Here is a 21,013-nt window from a genome sequence, read left to right as displayed (position 1 = left end):
TAGCGGGTGGGCCTGTCACCTCCAAGCACACACTCCCCTTCTTCTGGATCACCTCCTCATCTTGTCTGAAGATCCTACCTCCTCCACTCTCAGACTGTGTCTTTGGAGGGAGCTAACCCACACTCCAGTTCCAGGAACAGGTCCCACGTTCCACATCCAATCATGGTAATTAGCTCAGAGATGGACACAATCCAGTCCAGTTAAATGGTACTCTAGGGGATTGCCAGATGTGTGCTCTTTTCCTGGTGAGGGTGCTGAGTTGGTAGGATGTGAGCCTGGAGCTGCTGGCAGCCAGCTCTGCCGTGACTTGGAGAGAACCCACTGTATGAGGCCTCTTAGAAATGAAACCAACATCATGCATGAGAGAAAGAAAAGCCTAATGGCCCCCAGGTCAACTGGGCCTTCAGCCTATTAATTCCTCTTTTCTTTGCCTAATCCTGTTTGAGCTGTGTTTTGTTTGTTTTACCTAAAAAGTCCTGCCAAATGTGCTTACTTTGATGGTATTGTCAAAACTGAAGCAAGATTGGTGCAATAACCAAAATATGTCGTTGTATGTCATAATAACATACATGGTATGATGGTATGTCCAGAGAAGGCAATGGCACCCCACTCCAGTACTCTTGCCTAGAAAATCTCATGGACGGAGGAGCCTGGTGGGCTGCAGTCCACTGGGTCGCTAAGAGTTAGACACAACTGAGCGACTTCACTTTCACTTTTCACTTTCATGCATTGAAGAAGGAAATGGCAACCCACTCCAGTGTTCTTGCCTGGAGACTCCCAGGGATGGGGAGCCTGGTGGGCTGCCATCTATGGGGTTGCACAGTGTCGGACATGACTGAAGCAACTTAGCAGCAGCAGCATGATGGTATGTCACATTGTACCATCCTGCTTGAAACCAAATGGAGTCACTAACCTGTCAGTCTTTTAAGGAAGCATGATGCATTAGGGAAATACTTTCTTTCAGTAAAGTGGTGAGAGCTCTCAGCTGAAAGCCTTCTGCCCTGGGCATCAGTGCCCCAGCTCTTTTCCCATGATGGCGGTGCCTATGTGTGTGTGCTCAGTTACTCAACTGTGTACGACTCTTTGTGACCCCATGGATTGTAGCCCGCCAGGCTCCTCTGTCCATGGGATTTGCTGGGGAAGGTCCTCCAGGGGATCTTCCCGACCCAGAGATCGAACCTGCATCTCCTACATTGCAGGCATTTTCTTTACCACTGAGCCACTGGAGGGCCCAAGTGCTAATTGAAAATCTAGGAAAGGAGCATCTCCAAAACACATATTCCTTGAAACAAAAGGTATGTGGTCAATAAGTTTGAAGAAAACTGGTTCTTCATTGGTTGATTAAGTTTCCTCTGTGCAGGGCTCCTAAGAGACTTTAATAATATATGGATGCATGTAACTCTCCAAGAGGGTGAAATGGCTCTCTTATATGAGCACAGAACAATTCTTTTTAAATAAAATATACACAGGGACTTTTTTCTTCTTAGAAGACTTTCTTCAAGTCCTATGTCTTACAACTCTAAGCTAGGTGCAACCCTCGCCCACCCCCACAAGAACTGTTGGAATCTCAGTGGGGAGGGGAGCATAGCAGACATGGGTTACCCAAACTCATTCTCTTTGGGGGCTTTTCTCTGAGAACATCTTCCCTGCAAAAGTTTGGGCATCTTGTGGTGAGCAAAAGCATCCTATTTTTGGTGATTTCAAAGCCTTATAAGAATTAAAAGCAGCTGCTCCCAATCAAATATCTTGGTCTTTTTGGTGGATATAAATATGCACAGTGATGTTATATCCCCTTAAATATTCACAGTTCACCTCCCTGCAGCAAAGTCAGGGGGCAAATATCTCCAGCAGACTCCCCCCTACAAATAGCCTTTTCTTAGGACTCAAAGGAATCATTTGGAATCTTCTTATTTGAAGCCCTTTCCTTTTGAAATATCTTTGAACTTGTTTCATCTCTTTTTACCTTTCTTTTTGATAAGCCTGTACCTTCTTAAAGTTTCAGAGATAGCCCAATTTTCAGGGTAAACTCTTGGGCAAATTTTAAGGCAATTTCCGCATGAAGGAGCTTTGTCTGATCTGACTCATCCAACAAGGATCCGTTCATTTCCACTAACTTTTTCATGGATTTTTACCTGGTTTGAAACAAAGAATGGCATGGAAATTAAATGTGACAGGAGGGGAAATAATTCTGAATTTTCTTCACTCTGCCTTCATGTGTGCTAAGTCACTTCAATCCTGTCTGACTCTTTGCAACCCTATGAACCATAGTCCACCAGACTCCTCTGTCCATGGGGATTCTCCAGACAAGAATACTGAACTGGGTTGCCATTTCCTTATTCAAGGCATCTTCCTAACCCAGGGATTGAACAATGTAGGTCTCCTACATTACAGGTGGATTCTTTATCATTTGAGCCATGTTTACTGACCCTAAGTGACTTACCTAATTTCTTTGTGCCTCAGTTTCCTCATCTGCAAAATGCAGCAAATAATCTTATTTTATCTCAAAGGCTTGTTTTGAGGATTAAGGAGTTAACATATAAAATATAAGGAAGCCTGATATCATGGTGCAAACAGTCATTCAATAAGTATTAGGAATTGTATTTTTTTCTAAATTTATCTTATTTTATTATTTTTAGCAGCACTGGGTCTTCATTGCTTTTGCATGGGCTTTCTCTTGCATGGGTTGCAGCAAGCAGGGGCTACTCTTCGTTGCTGTGCACAGGCTTCTCATTGTAATGGCTTCTCTTGTTGTGGAGCACAGGCTCTACGGCGCAGGTTCAGTAGCTGTGGCACACAGGCTCAGTTGCTCCACAGTACGTGGAATCTTCCCAGGCCAGGGATTAAACCCATGTCCCCTGCGTTGGCAAGTGGATTCTTACCCACTGGGCCACCAGGGAAGTCCAGTGATTTTATTCCTTTTATGGTTGTATATTATCTTCATTCCTATGGTCCCCTTCAGCCTATAAATTCCCCCTGGTTCAGGCTGTGGCCACTGGTTTACAAACCAAATACTGATTCTGCCAGCTCACTGAGAGGACATCCCTCTTCTACAGCTGAAGTAAAAGACCCAAATGCCAACCATTCTGCTTATGGTAACTCAGCTCTGTAGTTCAGTGGCTAAGGACTCAGGCTGGAAGTCAAGCTTCCCTGGGTTCAAACCCCAGCTCTGCCACTTGTTTGCTTTGGATAGAAGGAGCCATGCTCACACATCTAACCATGCTCTGGATCCTCAAACATGGCTGATCAGATCTCCTTGGATTGAAGTGAGGATCAGCACAAGGCGATGCATATAAAAGTGTCCACAGGAAGCCTGGTATCAAGGTAATTGGAAAATTTGCCTCTGCATCACCAAGCCTGCCCCTCACCACAGACGTAAGTCAAATCACATTCAGAATATCACTTGTCTGATTTAACAGTGAGAAGTCAGTCCTACTGAGAATTGAAGGCTTACAGCCCCGGGACTCCTGCACTATCTCCCTGTAGACAGACCAATTGGGGGGTTGAGGGAAGAAGGGTGTCGGGGGAAGAGCATCAAAAACAATCAGCAGCTAACCTGGGGAGCCTGGAATAGAAATAAGTAGAGTTGGGGGCACTGAATCACTGATGCTATCAGGCTGAGAAGAAGATACATCAGCCTCACGTGACAGGTTTTGCTGCTCTGGGCAGAGGTGGCTTGGATGGCTCAGCTCCCTGTATCCCCGAAGAGGCTCTGAATCCATCTCCCAGCATCTGCTAGTAGTATCCCTACTTGGCTGTGCTTCCCTGACAAATCAACGCTTCCTAGAACAGCACAAGCTCGCCTTAGATATGCTAATAGATTCAGTCAGGGCCCCAGAAGAGTCAGTCTCCTGTCTGCCTCCTCAACTGGCTTTGCCTCTCAATTCTAGGGAATTCAGTGATGTTCTATTTCTCCAAAGCCAACGTATGCCAGTATTTCTAAGTCCTGGAGGACTGGAGAGTGCCTCAATTCAGCCTCCAAACACTTAGCACACTGTAAGTGTGCTTGGATCACTTCAACTTCTAAAGCTGTGTGTGTAATTGAACTCGATTTTTAGAAATTATATCATGTTTCTGCTTGGAGAAACAGCAGCAGCTCCCACTCTGGGATGCCCTTTAATGTGGCACTCACTGTGTTAAGCATTTTACACAGTGTATCTTATTCGATCCTAAAGGTAAACCCATGTGGAATACTGCTCAGCAATAAGAACGAACAAATTATTAATGTATGCAAAACCCTGGATGGGTTTCAAGGGAGTTATGTTGAGTGATAAAAGTCAATCTTTAAAGATTACATAGCGTATGATTCCATTTACATAACATTCCTGAAATGACAAAACTATAGAGATAGAAAGCAGATTAGGGGTTGATAGGGGAAGAGAGGTGTCTGTGGCCCATAAGAGAGGCATAAGAGTCCTTGTGATAGAGATTCTTTATCTTGACTGTGGTGAAGGTCACAGGAACCCACACAGGATGACATGCATATACATAAATGGGCTCACATGAAATTGATGAAGTATGAATAAAGTTCACTGATTGAATCCACATCAATATCCTCATATTAATGTTATACTGTAGGTTTTCAAGATGTTACTGGGGAAGACCTGACTATATAGGATTTCCTTGTGTTATTTCTTACAACTGCATGTGAATCTACACTATTACCAGGGAGTCGCTGTACACAGTAGTGTTTCAGAGCCAGAGAGCATCAGTTTGAATCCCATCCACCACCTCCTGTCTGTGCAACCTGTTACTTAACCTTCCGCAGCCTCAGATGGTCAGGTGCACAACAAGGGAACGGTGATGCCTATCCCAGAGGGTACTTTTTTGGTTTGTTTATTTATTTGTTTACATTAAACAGGATCACTTTCTGTCCTGTTACAACAACAGAACTTTTGACTTAAATACAGAATATTACTTTATGATAGGGTATCAGGTGACTAAGATGATAAAATCTATCATCTGGTTAAAGGTATAAAGGACTCATCTGCAGCAAGATAAATCATTTAGTGAAAAACTAGGTAAAATACACACATATAAAAGCTGAATTTTACATAACTGTGCTTTTTTTTTTTGCCAAGATTAAAGAGAGAACTACCAAACAATGTGTTTTGCCCAAAGAAAAGGAAAACATGTTTGGATGAGGCCAATCTACCACACTGCTCCCCATGAATTTCTGCCAGTTTGCAAAGAGTATGGACACAGGCTGAGAAGGCCAGCAGAGAGCCCAAGCTGGAGGTGGGAGCCAGGCAGAGCTCTGGGTGGTGTCAGGGCTGCAAAATAAACTGGTATTCTAGGATGCCAAGGTTCTCAGGACATGTAGACCCAAGACCTTGAAGAGAAGTTGGACATAGAGACACAAGTTCATATTCTATTTTTCCCTGGAGATGTTTGCTGATGGCTAAGTGGGGAATACTGAAAGGCTAAGAAAACAAGCAGAAAACTCTACGACGTGCCAGAGAAATAGCATCACTTTCAGCTCATGGTCCTAATAAGGTAAAACTGGAGCTCAGGGCTCCTTAGGAAAAGGAGCAAAGGAAGGAAAAGACCAAGCCTTGAAATGATAAAAGAAATTCTAACTGGCTTAAGGTGTTCTCCCCCTAATGTATCTGCCTGCTATGAGAAGATACATTAAATAAAATCATATTCTGGAAGAATATAGTATCATAGAGAGGCTCTACTCCATTATTCAAACAAAAGTTTAAAAAATATCATGTATACTATGAAATAAGACACAGAGAAAAAGCAGACAATGGAAACAGATCTATAGATGATACATTTATTAACACTGTAAATTATGGATTTTAAAATAACTATGATTAATGTGTTCAAACCACTGAGAATATAGGACAAAGAGAAAAACTTAAAAGCAACCAGAAAAAAATAGATCATATGATTTCAAAGGAGTAACAATAAGTCTGACAAGCAGGATTGTTTTAAGAACCTAGGTTCTTAAAACAAAGGGAAGAGTTGCCCAGAACTAAAGCATTACCCTCAAGGAGCAAAGAGTAAGTATGACAGCTAATTTCTCAACAGAAACAGTGGATTCCAGTTGAAAAAGGAACGCTATCTGTAAAGTAGTTAAAGAAACTAATATCCAACCTAGAATTCTCTGTCCAGTGAAACTATCATTCAAAAGTGAGGACTAAAGAAAGATTTTCTCAAACAAACAAAAATCTGTGAACTATGAAAGTGCTATCTATAGATATCATAAAATCCCACTCAAAAGCACAGACTCAGAAATAAAAATAAATATGTAAATAAATGGGTCAGTCTCAAGAATTATTAATGGTACAGAATAATAATAATACAGTCTAGTGGTGCTTAAAATATATTTAAAAATAAAATATACCAATCACAAATGTGAAAGGTTAAGTGAAGTGTTCTATGGTAACTGATTCATCTTGGAAGTGGTGAAAGTGATTATTATATTAGACAGATACACACTAAGGACTCAGGTTTACATGTTATAACATCTAGTTTAGTACTAAAACAATAGCAATGGAGTGCATGACAAGCTAAAAGGGAGCATATACATAAAAAATATGGATTAACATAAAAGAAATCAGGAAAGGGGAGAAAAATAGGTAAAATGATGGAAGAGAAAACAAATAATTAAACTGAAGATATAAATTTAATTATGTCAGTACTTTCATAAGGTAAGTTGACTAAATTCTCCAGTTAAAACAATGTCTGATTGGGTTCTTTTTTTTAATCTGTGCTGTGGAAGAGATGCACTTTCTACACAAGCATACAGACAAGCTGAACGTCAAAGCACAGAAAAGGTGTACATACACTCACTAATCAGAAAACTGGAGGTTTACTCTACTAATACCAAGCAAAGTCAATTGTAAAGAAAAAAGCATTACTAGAAATAAAAAGAGATCTCTTGCAGTGGTGAAAGAATCTATCAGGAAGATGTAACTATTTGAAATTTGCAAGTACCTAATTAACATATATTCAAAATATATACAGCATACATTGATAGAAATAAAAAAGGGATCAGAAAATCTACAATTGCTTTGATAGATTCTAACATGCCTCTCTTGGAGAAGGCACTGGCACCCCACTCCAGTACTCTTGCCTGGAAAATCCCATGGATGGAGGAGCCTCGTAGGCTGCCGTCTATGGAGTTGCACAGAGTCGGACACGACTGAAGTGACTTAGCAGCAGCAGCAGCAGCAACATGCCTCTCTCAGGAAATAAAACAGTAAGCAGACAAAATGCCAAAAAGGATACAAAAGCTTTTTTCACTATGATTAACAAACTTGACCTAATTTACATGAACACTGCACCCTACAACTGCAGAATTTGCATACTTTTCAAATACACATGAAATATTACATATATATGTATGTATATACACACAAACATACATACATACATAGAAACATATATCAAAACATGTGTCATGCACCTAAGCCATGCTTAGAAGACAATTCATCCTTTTGAATATACATATAAGAAAGAAAAGAGCTGAAACATCAATGGTCTGAACCTCGAATTCTGTACTCTGCGAAAATGTCCTTCAAAACTGAAGAAGAAATAAAGACTTTCTCAGTCAAACAAAATTGAGGGAATTTGTTGCTAGTAGACCTGCCTTGCAAGAAATGTTCAAAGTTATTCAGAGAGATGGAAAATTTTTATAGATCAGAAACTCAGATCTATATAAAAAAGGAAGAGCACTGCAAAAGAAGTATGTTAAAAATAAAAACCCTTATTTTTCTTAATTGATCCAAAGAGATAACAGTTTGTTCAAAATAATAATAGCAACAATGTACTCAATTATGCATATATTTGTATGCATTTTACATAATATATGAATATATGCTTATGTATACTTATACACAAGTGAAATAAATGACACCAATGAACAAAGGATGGGAAGGAGAATTAGGTTTATCTTTGTCATTATAAATCACTTGTACTATTTATGAAGGCATAAAGTGTTATTTGAAAGCGGACCTGCTTTAGTTATAAATGTATACTACAAATTCTAGGACAACCACTCTAGGAAGTATAACTAATATTTTAATAAATGAACAAAATGGAATCTTATAAAATGCTCAATTAAAACCACAAAAGACAAAAAAATAATAATGAAGAAAAAGATAGGAACAAAGGAAAAGGGTAATAAATAGAAAACAGTAGTAAGTATGTGAAAGTGTTAGTCATTCAGTTATGTCTGACTCTTTGAGACCCCAGGGACTATAGCCGCCAGGCTCCTCTATCCATGGAATTATCCAGGCAAGAATACTGGAGTGGGTAGCCATTCCCTTCTCCAGTGGAACTTCCTGACCCAGGGATCAAACCCAGGTCTCCCACATTGCAGGTAGATTCTTTACCATCTAAGCCACCAGGGAAGCCCAGTAATAAGTATGGTAGATATTAATCCAACTATGTCAATAATCACTTTGAACATCAATGGTCTAAATGCACCAAATAAAAGACAGATTGTCAGAGTAGATCAAAATACAGACCCAATATTATACTGTCTGCAAGAAATCCACTTTAGATATAAAGAAAAATATACCTTGCTAATAGTAACCAAAGAAAGTAAGAGCAACTATATTAATTTCAGACACAGCAGATTTTGAAACAAGGGAAGTCATCAGGGATAACTCAGTAGTGAAGTACTGAACACTTTCCACCAAGACTGGAAATAAAGCTATGATAGTCATTATTCAAAACTGTACTGAAGGTCCTGACCAAGGAAATAAGAATAAATAAATAAATACAACAATAATTGCAAAAGAAAAAATTGTCATATTCAATACTGATATACAGAAAATTTTTTAAAATTAACAAGCTAATAGAATTAAGAGAATTCAGTATCACTGCCCCATATGTGTCAACATAAAAAAGCAATTACATTTTATATGTGAGTGATGAGTAACTAGAAATCAAAATGGAAAATAGTGGAAATATTTACAGTACCATTGTTGTCATTCAGTAAATCACTTGTGTTCGACTCTTTGTGACAACATGGACTGCAGCACACCAGGCTTCCTTGTCCTTCACCATCTCTTGAAGCTTGCTCAAACTCATATGCATTGAGCTGGTGATGCCATCGAACCATCTCATCCTCTGTTGTCCCCTTCTACCTTCAATCTTTCCCAGCATCAGGGTCTTTTCTAATGAGTCGGCTCTTCACATTAGGTAGCCAAAGAAGTGGAGCTTCAGCTTCATTATCAGTTCTTCCAGTGAATATTCTGGATTGATTTCCTTTAGGATTGACTGGTTTGATCTCCTTGCAGTCTAAGGGACTCTCAGGAGTCTTGTCCAATATCACAGTTCAAAAGCATCAATTCTTTCACACTCAGCCTTCTTTATGGTCTAGCTCTCACATCCATATATGACTACTGGAAAAATCATAGCTTTGAATAGATGGATCTTTGTTGGCAAAGTAATGTCTCTGCTTTTTAATATGCTGTCTAGGTTCGTCATAGTTTATGTTCTAAGGAGCAAGCATCTTTTAATTACATGGCTGCAGTCACCATCTGCAGTGATTTTGGAGCCCAAGAAAATAAAGTCTGTCACTGTTTCCATTGTTTCCCTATCTATTTGCCATGAAATGATGGGACCAGATGCCATGATTTTAGTTTTTTGAATGTTGAGTTTTAAGCCAGCTTTTTCACTCTCCTCTTTCAACTTCATCAAGAGGCTCTTTAGTTCCTCTTCTATATCAATAGAAGTATCAAATATCCAGTAATAAATCTAATAAAAGAGATGCAAGATATCTATGGAGGAAAATACAAAAAATTAACAAAATTTTAAAAATTTAAAGAGCTAGATAAATAGGGTATATAACATTCATGGATTTTAAGATTGTTATTGGAAAGATGTCAATTTTCCCAAATCAATATAAGTCTTATGCAATCACATAAAATTTCCAGTTTTTTTTTTTTTTTTTAAACTGATGAGCTGTGTCAAAGATGTGTGTGGTGGAATGGGGAGGAAGATGGGAGGGAGTTTCAAAAGAGAGGGGGTATATGTATACCTTGGAGAAGGCAATGACACCCCACTCCAGTACTCTTGCCTGGAAAATCCCATGGACAGAGGAGCCTGATAGGCTGCAGTCCATGGGGTAGCTAAGAGTCAGACATGACTGAGCGACTTCCCTTTCACTTTTCACTTTCATGCATTGGAGAAGGAAATGGCAACCCACTCCAGTATTCTTGCTTGGAGAATCCCAGGGATGGGGGACCCTGGTGGGCTGCTGTCTATGGGGTCGCACAGAGTCGGACACGACTGAAGTGACTTAGCAGCAGCAGCAGCAGCCTATGTATACCTATGGCTGATTCACGTTGAGGTTTGACAGAAAACAGCAAAATTCTGTAAAGCAATTATCTTTCAGTAAAAAATAAATGAATTTTTAAAAAAAGATGTATGTGGGAGAAAAGCAAAAGAAGGGTCATAGCAGGCTTAAAAGGATTCAGGAAACTGGAGGCTGGCAGGACCAAAAGTGGGGACACTGAGACGCTAAGTAAGCAGTCAGGACACAGTAACACTACCTGGGGGCCCAGGCTTCACATCTCGGCACCGCTGGCGTTGGGGGTGGATGAGTCTTCACTATGGAGCTGTCCTGTGTGATGTGGGATGTTCTACAGAAGCCCTGGCTGCTAGTCGTTAGATGCCAGCAGTACACACACATGACAACAAAAAAATGTCTTCAGAAATTGCCAAGTGTCCCTGGAGGGGGCAAAATCACCCTAGTTGAGAACTGTTGGAATAGACAAATAGAGCCCATAAAACTATACAGAGAATGAGAAACAGGCCACACATCTATGGTTCCACAGTTCATGACAAAGGCATTGCCTCACACTACAGATACAGTACCACACACTACATCTGCCTCACAGACAAAATCCAATTCCAAATAATCTGTAGATCAAATTGTTAAAGGTGAAAATTAAAACAAAGCTTCTAGATGGCAATATAACAGAATATCTTTGCGGCCTGAGGCCAGATAATAATTTCTTGAATAGGACACATACCAGCACAAACCATGAAGGGGGAAAGTTGATTTACTGGACTTGATTAAGGTAAGAACTTCTGTTCAGCAAATGGCGCATTATGGAGTAAAAAGGCAAACCACAGCACTGGAGAAGATATCTCTAATACAAATATTTGACAAATATCTGGACTACTGACCAGAATAAAGAACTCAAACACTAAGGAAAGGCAGACAACCCAGTAATTGGCAAAGGAGTTGGACACTTCTCCAAAGAGAATATGCACATGGCAATAATATAAGAACAGGGACCCAACCTCATTAGTCAGCAGAAAAATGCAAACTAAAATCACATGAGATACTATTGCAATTCTATGCACGTGGCTAAAATGGGAAAGTCGGACACTGCCTGGTGTTGGAGAGGATCTACTGAAACAATCCCATGATGCTGGGGGATGTGTGTACTGGCACAGGCACTTTGGAAACTGTTTGGCAACACTCATCAAAGCTGGACACTTCCTAAGCTCTTGTGTAGGAGCTGATTTCTACCCAGATCATTTTTACAAGCCAGGGCCCCCCTTTCCTAACTTCTGTGATCACCGGCTCCTGAGAAGTCACAGTTTCCAGAGAATGACTGTACTGACAGGGGCTGCCTCATCTGAAAATGCCCATCATGGTGTGCTCACCCTCAGGGTGGGGGGCCCAACAGTCAATGCCTGGCTGATGAAAGGTCACTGAAGTCCTCAGGGGGTTACTCTGCAGCACCATTCACCCCCAGAGACCCATGGAATCAGGCCTCCATGGGTTCCAGCCTGCCATGGGCTGGCTTGGCTCCCTCTCCTCCTCCTCTTTAATCACCACCCTATAGGCTGCTCCAGGGAGTGCTGCTTCTGTAAATCACCTGCCTGGCAGTATTCTTCCCAGGCTCTGCTCTGGGCCACATGACCCTAGCTGCTCGACAGTACTCCGCAGAACTGTGCACCTACGTGCACCCAGGACACAAGCAAGGGTGTTCACGGCAAAGCCAGTTATAACAGGGCTTCCCTGGTGGCTCAGATGGTAAAGTGTCTGCCTACAATGCGGGAGACTCGGGTTCAATCCCTGGGTCGGGAAGATCTCCTGGAGAAGGAAATGGCAACCACTCCAGTATTCTTGCCTGGAAAATCACATGGGCAGAGGAGCCTGGTAGGCTACAGTCCTTGGGGTCGCAAAGAGTCGGACACGACTGAGCGACTTCACTTTCACTTTCCAGATATGCATCAACAATATAGTAGATAAACCGGTTTCTTCTTGTGGTGGAATATTACACTGCAATGAAAGGGAACACGCTACAACTACCCCAACACGTGCGCCTCCCTAAACAAACCGATGAGGGAAAGAAGTCATGCACTTATGTTTATATGAAGTTCAAGACAATCAGAGTGAACCGTAATGACAGGACTTCTGAGAAGGGTCGCTTCTTGAGAGAGTAGTAATTGTGGGAGGTGCTTCTGAGATGCTGATAATACCGTCTTTCTTGCTCTAGGGAGGAACACATTTGTTAACTCTACAAGTATCATTTATAGACACTCATGTACATATGTTACATTGTAATAAAATCCACTTTTAAAAAGAGATCACATTCTTATATAGTCAGTAATAAATCATACAAATGCACTGCAGGTTTACTTTTCCCATCTCAATCATTCATCCAGCAGAGTCAATGAACACCCACCAGGCACCAGGCACTATTCTGGACTCTGGGGACAAAGCTGTGAATAAGATTACAACCCAGGAAAGGGTCTTACCTGGAATCCAACACTCGTCCATCCACCTGGGAAGCCTCTGAAGCACAGAGAAAAGTGTTTATTCAAAAATACTTGCACAGGGGTAATCTTTTGAGATAATAACTTGTGACAGAATAGAAACAGGAGCTGCTGAAAGACTGCTTTTCTGGCTCATTTCCTAAAGAAAATCTGCAGCCACCGTCCAGAACATTAGCAGTGAGGACCCCAGAATGAAGAAAGGAAGGTCTCCCCTGATGACTCCTCAACCTCCAGAACTTTTGTGCCTCAAAAGGACAGCAAATGGTCTCCAACATGGTTGTGATTGAATTTCCCTCCAGACTGCCAGGTTTTGCCTCAGACTCATATTCAATTCAGTTGGAAGAAAATAAAGAAATATGACACTTCTCGGATCCCCACATTTGCATGTAGGAATCCTCTCTGCACCCAGGGCAGCAGTATTACCAGTAAGAGAGCAGGAGGACATGTCGGAGGGACACCTGCACCCATTAGCTGAGAGGGGGAGAGTGAGGGTAGCTGGGAGTGAGCATGGCTTCTTTTGTTCAGTCTTCCAACTGCATTTTCCTGACCTACAAAATTTCAGATTCCTAAGGGTCCACCTAATATTCACTCAGCATTAAGCACACACTCCTGTCAGTCAGCAGAGAGCTCCGTGGGGCCCCCTCAACCAGCCACCTCTGATGAGACTGAGTGACTTTCACTTTTCAAGTGTGTTTGTGTGTGTGTGTGTGTATACATATACATACACCTATTGGTTCCTTTTCTCTGGAGAAGCCAAAAAGCCCTACAATGGCCCTAATACATAGGGCTATTAATTGGGATTATCTAAATAAGTCCTCTGCTCTACTTCCCCTGTAGTTGAAAAGTCAAAATGTATATTCATTAAAATTAGGTTCTCAGAGTGCCTCCTGCTGTGTTGATGTCAGGGGGGTTTATCTATACTTCCCAATGCCTGAATAAAATCATTTTAATCATGGGTTTTGCATATCTTTCTTAAGGAAGACTAACTTAATGCTCATGCAATTCAAATTGCCATTCAGCTGTCTGTAATTTCAGTGACAACTGTCCCCATCATGCGTTCCTGCAACACTAATCAAAGACCTCGGCATGAGGCCAAAGGATGGGAAGATGATCCTCCAAGGGACAAGTTTAAGGATTCTGTACAGCAGTCAGTTCCAGCTGAACACAAGAGGATCTAGTTAGCTGAGTACACATTAACCCAACCCCCAGTTGCAAGGTTACAGAGGGAAGAGAGAGTTGTCATAAAAAAAAACACTCCCCTATAAGTGACTGTCAGAATATTAGCCTTTCAAACATCCCAGCCCACTTACCTCCAGCTCCTGCCCTCACCACTGCACCAATGTCTTCATCAGCCAGTTCTTTCCATGAACAGATGTGGGCGTTATCTGAAAGGACAGGACAAATTGGTTTCAAAGGAAACGTGAAAATCTTACAAATGATGCAGGATTTTACAAAATTGATCATGTGATTTTGGAAAACATAATCTCTTGCGGAGGCATTCTCAAATGAGGACATGGCAGAGTCAAGAACTGAAAATAAGATTTACAACAATGATGACTACACAGGCATTTTAAAAGAAAAATTGTTTAAATTAAGAAGAGTTCTTGGCAGAGCGGTCATAGCGACTTTACTTATAATGGGCAATTAAAACAACCCAAACGTCTGTCAGAAAGTGTAAATAAATTGTGGTGTATTCGTAGCATGAAATAGTACACAGTAAGTATCTAAGAGTTAACTGCAAAGAACAGCAATCTGTAGGAACACTGCAGATGCTGTGTTGAGTGAAAAGACAGACGTGAAAGAACACTAACAGTGATTCCATTTACATGACGTGCGGAAGCAGGAAGAACTTAGCTGGGGTCAGGAAAGTCCTCTGGGTAGGGAGGAGTTGCTGACTGTGAACAGCACAAGGGAAAACTCTGGGATCATCTGAATGCTCTACATCTGGATCTGGATGTAGCCAGATAGAAAAGGTCATCAAACTGAATTCCTAAGACGTATGCACTTTAGTATAAGCAATGCTTCAATCAAAAAATTGTAAGTGTGTTCTTGTGCAATGGATGAAGCCACTGAATGACTCTTCAGAAATGCCCTCTTCCTGACGGTTCTTTGAGAGCAAGCACAAAGTGAAGGAGAGTGTGCAGTCATCCAGCCTTGTTAGGAAAATTATGCTCCTAAAAAGCAACACTTGCCGGTCACAAAAAGATGAATACTGTATGACTCCACTTATCTGAGGTACCAGGAGCAGACAAATCCATAGAGACAGAAGGCTGAGGGAGGGGAGGAATGAGGGATTAGGGTTTAATCGGGACAGAGTTTCAGTTTGAGAAGAACAGAGTTCTGGAGATAGATGGCGATAATGGTAGCACAGCAATATGAATGTACTTAGTGCTACTAATCGGTACACTGAAAAACGGTTGAAGTGGTCAATTTCATGTCAGATATGTTTCATCACAATAAAAAAAAAACTGGGAAAAATCAATCCCTGACTCTTTCTCCATGTTAAATTTAGTTTATAGTTGTGATTATTATCTAAATTGTGAATGTAAGGCAAAATTATCTTCATAATTTTCATTTCATTATTTAAGATGAAACTTCATTTCAATCAAGTTTTTGTGTTTGTTTTTAGTTTTTTTAAGCACTTAATAACAAATATCCATTAACCATTGTCAGTGAAGTCACTTATGAGGCCTTTTGCCAGAGGCCAATATTCTAGGATCACAAGGCGCTGCAGGGACAGAAGCCACAGTCTGAGGGACCTGCCAAGTTAATTCAGATTTCTTTTTTTCTTAAAATGTATTTTAACTATCCCCTCCAAAAAACTCACAGAAGGAAGAGAAACATGCCTTCTTATAAGTCGTACATAACAAATCAGAACACAAGTTAAACTGTGTGCAGGCCTTGGAATAAAATTCTCCACAATTTTTGTGCAAAATTTAATCTTCTTAAACATGTTTAACTGGCTCAGTAAGAAGGTTGAAACTCTGCACTGCAAATTTTGAAGATTCAGAGGTTTCTGCATTCTACTTTTATAAAATCATACAAGTGAGCACACTGGGAAGCTTTTCTCAAACACATTCAGGCAAAACTGGGAAGCATTTTGCAGGGCACGTGCCAGTACTGTGTTGAAGGATGTCTCTGTGCGTGATGCACTGCACATCTATGTTGTAGGTGAAACAGCAGCAATGCTCGTAACCTCGATACTAGTCAGAATTTGTTCAGTGGACACTCTGTGCCAGCCCCATTCTGAGCACATTGCTTTCATTATATCATCTAAATCCTCCAAACAATCCCACGAGTTAGATGATATTATGATCCCATTTTACCAAGGGAGAAACTGGTAAATGGATTTTGGTGTTTTATAACGTTTTCTTTACTGAGGGATGAAATAACTGGCTCAAGATCACATAGATAGATAGTGGGAGAGCAAAAAAACAGAAGCACCAGCAGAATCTGGTCTAAACCACTGAGCTGTGCCACTCTGAGGGATACATCATCTTGAGGTCCAACTGCAGGAGAGAGATTTTAGCACCTGCTGTTTTAGGGTGCTCCCTGGAAAGGAATGAGAGCTGTGATAGCTATTGTTGGCAGGGCTGGCTTCATGGGGCGCAACTTGCACGGCCACACTGGACCCCTCACCTTGGTCTACTTCTCCACTGTCACTGTCTTGATAATCACACAAACTTAAAAAAAAAAAAACTTACTGGAGTGTAATTGATTAACAGTGTCCTGTTAATTTCTGCTGTACAGCAAAGTGATTCAGATACACATGCATAAGCTTTTTCACATCTTAATAACTTTTGCCCAAGGGTCTACATTTGATTTTGCACTGGGCACCACAAGGCACGTACCCATCTTGATTATTGGTCATTCCTATTTGACATCCGTTCCTGCTGCTCCTTTTTCATCTCATTGATTTGCTTAATTAAAGAGACAGAAAGATGAGGGACTGAAAACATTTACAGTTCACACCTATATACCTGTGAGAAGCAAAATAATCTTAACATCCCACAAACAAAACAAAATTCATAAGAAAATGTGATGCTGAGCTTGACATAAGATGCAAATGCCTTCTCCACCCACCTGAACCCCACTTCCCATCCTCGGAGTGACTCTGACTTCCCCTCGTGCTCTAGGCTGCCCACCCCAGCCCTGTTTAACTGCAGCTCTCATGGAGGAGGTCACCAAGAGGACATGATCACCGGCTGCCCCTCAAGCTGCTGGGGACATGCGGAGGCTCCTCACCCTTGGTGTCCTTGGAATGTGGTCCTTGACCTCCAGGCTCACAGTGGGAATCATTTTCAAGAAGCAGAACCATGTGGCCTGATTGAACCCCAGTAAAGCTTCCACATAAACTTTAAGATTTTGACAGGCAGCACACAGACTCCTCTGACTTCCCAGACAAGTCCTAAGCAAGCTCCCTTGCTTGTTAACCCCACCACCTACTTATCCTGAGCAGTGGCCTCCATTTTCCCTCGATCAGGGTCCTCCCGAGTGGAGCCAGCCTCCAACTTCCCGTGAGAGTACCTGGGAACACCAGCCAACAAGATCTGCCCACTCCTGAGATGGACCAAACATTCTACAAGATGGTGGAGCAGAAGGACGTGTGCTCATCTTCTCCTATGAGAACTCCAAAATTACAACTCGCTGTTGAAAAATTCTCGACAGGAGAATGTTGGGTCCCACCAAAAAAAAAGATACCCCACGTCCAATGGCAAAGGAGAACCCCAGAAAGACAGTAGGAGGGGTGAAATTGCATTTAGAATCAAACCCCATACCCACCAGAGATGCTTGGAGAGCTCAAACAAAACCTTGTGCACACCAGGAGATCCCAGAGAGACTGAACCAGACCTGCCTTTGAATGTTTCAGTGTCTCCTGCAGAGATATGGGTCAACAGTGGCCTGCTGTAGGGGCAGGGGGTCTGAGTACAGCAGACCTGGGTGTGGCATAAGCCCTCTTGGAGGAGGTCACCATTAACCCCACCATAGAGCCACCAGAACTTACACAGGACTGGAGAAACAGACTTTTGGAAGGCACAAACAAAACCTTGTGTGTATCAGGACCCAGGAGAAGAGAGCAGTGACCCCACAAGAGACTGACCCAGACTTGCCCATGAATGTCCAGGAGTCTCCAGTGGAGGCATGGGTCCGTGGTGGCCTGCTGCATGGTCGGGGGCACTGAACACAGCAGTGCATGCATGGGACCTTTTGAAGGAGTTAGACATTATCTTCATTACCTCCACCATAGTTTGGTCAAACAACAGGGAGTGAACACAGTCCTGCCCATCAACAGAAAATTGGATTAAAGATTTACTGAGCATGGCCCCAACCATCAGAACAAGACCCAGTTTCCCCCTCAGTCAGTCTCTCCCAGTCTTTCCCATCAGGAAGCTTCCATAAGCCTCTTTTCCTTCTCCATCAGAGGGCAGACAGAATGAAAACCACAATCACAGAAAACCAATCAAACTGATCACAGGGATCACAGCCTTGTCTAACTGAATGAAGCTATGAGCCATGCCATGTAGAGCCACCCAAGATTGACAGGTCATGGTGGAGAGTTCTGACAGAATGTGGTCTGTGGGAGAAGGGAATGGCAAACCACTTCAGTATTCTTGCCTTGAGAACCCCATGAACAGTATGAAAAGGCAAAAAGATGGGACACTGAACTCACCAGGTCGGTAGGTGCCCAGTATGCTATTGGAGAACAGTGAAGAAATAATTCCAGGAAGGATGAAGAGATGGAGCCAAAGCAAAAACAACACCCAGTTGTGGATGTGACTGGTGATGGAAGTAAAGTCTGATGCTGTAAAGAACAATACTGCTTAAGAACCTGGAATGTTAGGTCCATGAATCAAGGTAAATTGGAAGCAGTCAAACAGGAGATGGCAAGAGCGAACATTGACATTTTAGAAATCAGTGAACTCAAATGGACTGGAATAGGTGAAGTTAACTCAGATGACCATTATATCTACTGCTGTGGGCAAGAATACCTTAGAAGAAATGGAGTAACCCTCATAGTCAACAAAAGAGTCTGAAATGCAGTACTTGGATGCAATCTCAAAAATGACAAAATGATCTCTGTTTGTTTCCAAGGCAAACCATTCAATATCACAGTAATCCAATTCTATGCCCCAACCAGTAATGCTGAAGTTGAATGCTTCTATGAAGACCTACAAGACCTTCTAGAACTAATACCCAAAACAGATGTCCTTTTCATTATAGGGGACTGGATTGCAAGAGTAGGAAGTCAAGAGATACCTGGAGTAACAAGAAAACTTGGCCTTGGAGTACAAAACGAAGCAGATCAAATGCTAACAGAGTTTTGCCAAGAGAACGCACTGGTCATAGCAAACACTCTCTTCCAAGAACACAAGAGAAGACTCTATGCATGGACATCACCAGATGGTCAATACCAAAAATCAGATGGATTATATTCTTTGCCACCAAAGATGGAGAAGCTCTATACAGTCAGCAAAAACAAGACCAGGAGCTGACTGTGGCTCAGATCATGAACTCCTTATTGCAAAAGTCAGACTTAAATTGAAGAAAGTAGGGGAAAACACTAGACCATTCAGGTATGATCTAAATCAAACCCCTTACAATTATACAGTGGAAGTGACAAATAGATTCAAGGTATCAGATCTGATAGAGTGCCTGAAGAATGATGGAAGGAGCTTTGTGACATTGTACAGGAGGCAGTGATCAAGACCATCCCCAAGAAAAAGAATGCAAAAAGGCAAAATGGTTGTCTAAGAAGGCTTTACAAATACCTGAGGAAAAAAGAAAAGCTGAAGGCAAAGGAAAAAAAGGAAAGATATACCCATTTGAATGCAGAGTTCCAAATAGCAAGAAGAGATAAGAAAGCCCTCTTCAGTGATCAATGAACTAGAGGAAAACAATAGAATGGGAAAGACTAGAGACCGCTTCAAGAAATTTAGATATAACAAGGAAACATTTCATGCAAAGATGGGCACAGTAAAGAACAGAAATGGTATGGACATAACAGAAGCAGAAGATATTAAAAAGAGGTGGCAAGAATACATAGAAGAACAACAAAAAAGATACTAAAGACCCAAATAACCATGATAGTGTGATCACTCACCTAGAGCCAGATATCCTGGAATGCGAAGTCAAGTGGGCCTTAGGAAGCATCACTAAGAACAAAGCTAGTGGAGGTGATGGAATTCCAGTTGAGCTATTTCAAATCCTAAAAGACGATGCTGTGGAAGTGCTGCACTCAGTATGCCAGCAAATTTGGAAAACTTAGCAGTGGCCACAGGACTGGAAAAGGTCAGGTTTCATTCCAATCCCAAATAAAGGCAATGCCAACATATGTTCAAACTATTGCACAATTGCACTCATTTCACACACTAGCAAAGTAATGCTTAAAATTCTCCAAGCCAGGCTTCAATGCTATGTGAACCGTGAACTTCCAGATGTTCAAACTGGATTTTAAAAAGGCAGAGGAACCAAAGATCAAATTGCCAACATCTGCTGGATCATAGAAATAGCAAGAGAGTTCAGAAAAACACCTATTTCTGCTTTATTGACTACACTAAAGCCTTTGACTGTGTGGATCACAATAAACTGTGGAAAATTCTTAAAGAGATGGGAATACCAGACTACCTTACCAGCCTCCTGAGAAATCTGTATGCAGGTCAAGAAGAAACTTTCCTGGTGGCTCAGATGGTAAAGCATCTGCCCACAATGTGGGAGACCTGGGTTTGATCCCTGGGTAGGGAAGATCCCCTGAAGAAGGAAATGGCAACCCACTCCAGTACTCTTGTCTGGAAAATTCCATAGATGGAGGAGCCTGGCAGGCTACAGTCCATGGGGCTACAAAGAGTAGGACATGACTGAGTAACTTCACTCACTTTACCAGCATCCTGAGAAATCTGTATGCAGGTCAAGAAGCAACAGTTAGAACTGGACATAGAACAACAGACTGGTTCCAAATCGGGAAAGGAGTATGTCAAGGCTGTATATTGTCACCCTGCTTATTTAACTTATATGCAGAGTGCATCATGTGAAATGCTGGGCTGGATGAAGCACAAGCTGGAATCAAGATTGCCAGGAGAAATATCAATAACCTCAGATACGCAGATGACGCCACCCTTATGACAGAAAGCAAAGAGTTAAAGAGCCTCTTGTGAAAGTGAAAGAGGAGAGTGAAAAAGTTGGCTTAAAACTCAGCATTCAGAAAACTAAGATCATGCATCCAGTCCCATAAATTCATGGCAAATAGAAGGAGAAACCA

At 41.6% G+C, this 21,013-nt stretch overlaps 1 pseudogene; it reads right to left on the bottom strand.

Moving 5' to 3' along the window:
- Positions 1 to 17,074, bottom strand: part of LOC104990029 — a 47,792-nt pseudogene extending 30,718 nt beyond the window's left edge.
- Between the last annotated feature and the right edge of the window lie 3,939 nt (positions 17,075 to 21,013).

The sequence above is a fragment of the Bison bison genome, unplaced genomic scaffold (assembly GCF_000754665.1).
Source record: "Bison bison bison isolate TAMUID 2011002044 unplaced genomic scaffold, Bison_UMD1.0 scf7180017864167, whole genome shotgun sequence".
Classification (NCBI taxonomy): domain Eukaryota; kingdom Metazoa; phylum Chordata; class Mammalia; order Artiodactyla; family Bovidae; genus Bison; species Bison bison.
This window is presented reverse-complemented; position numbering and strand designations above follow the sequence as displayed.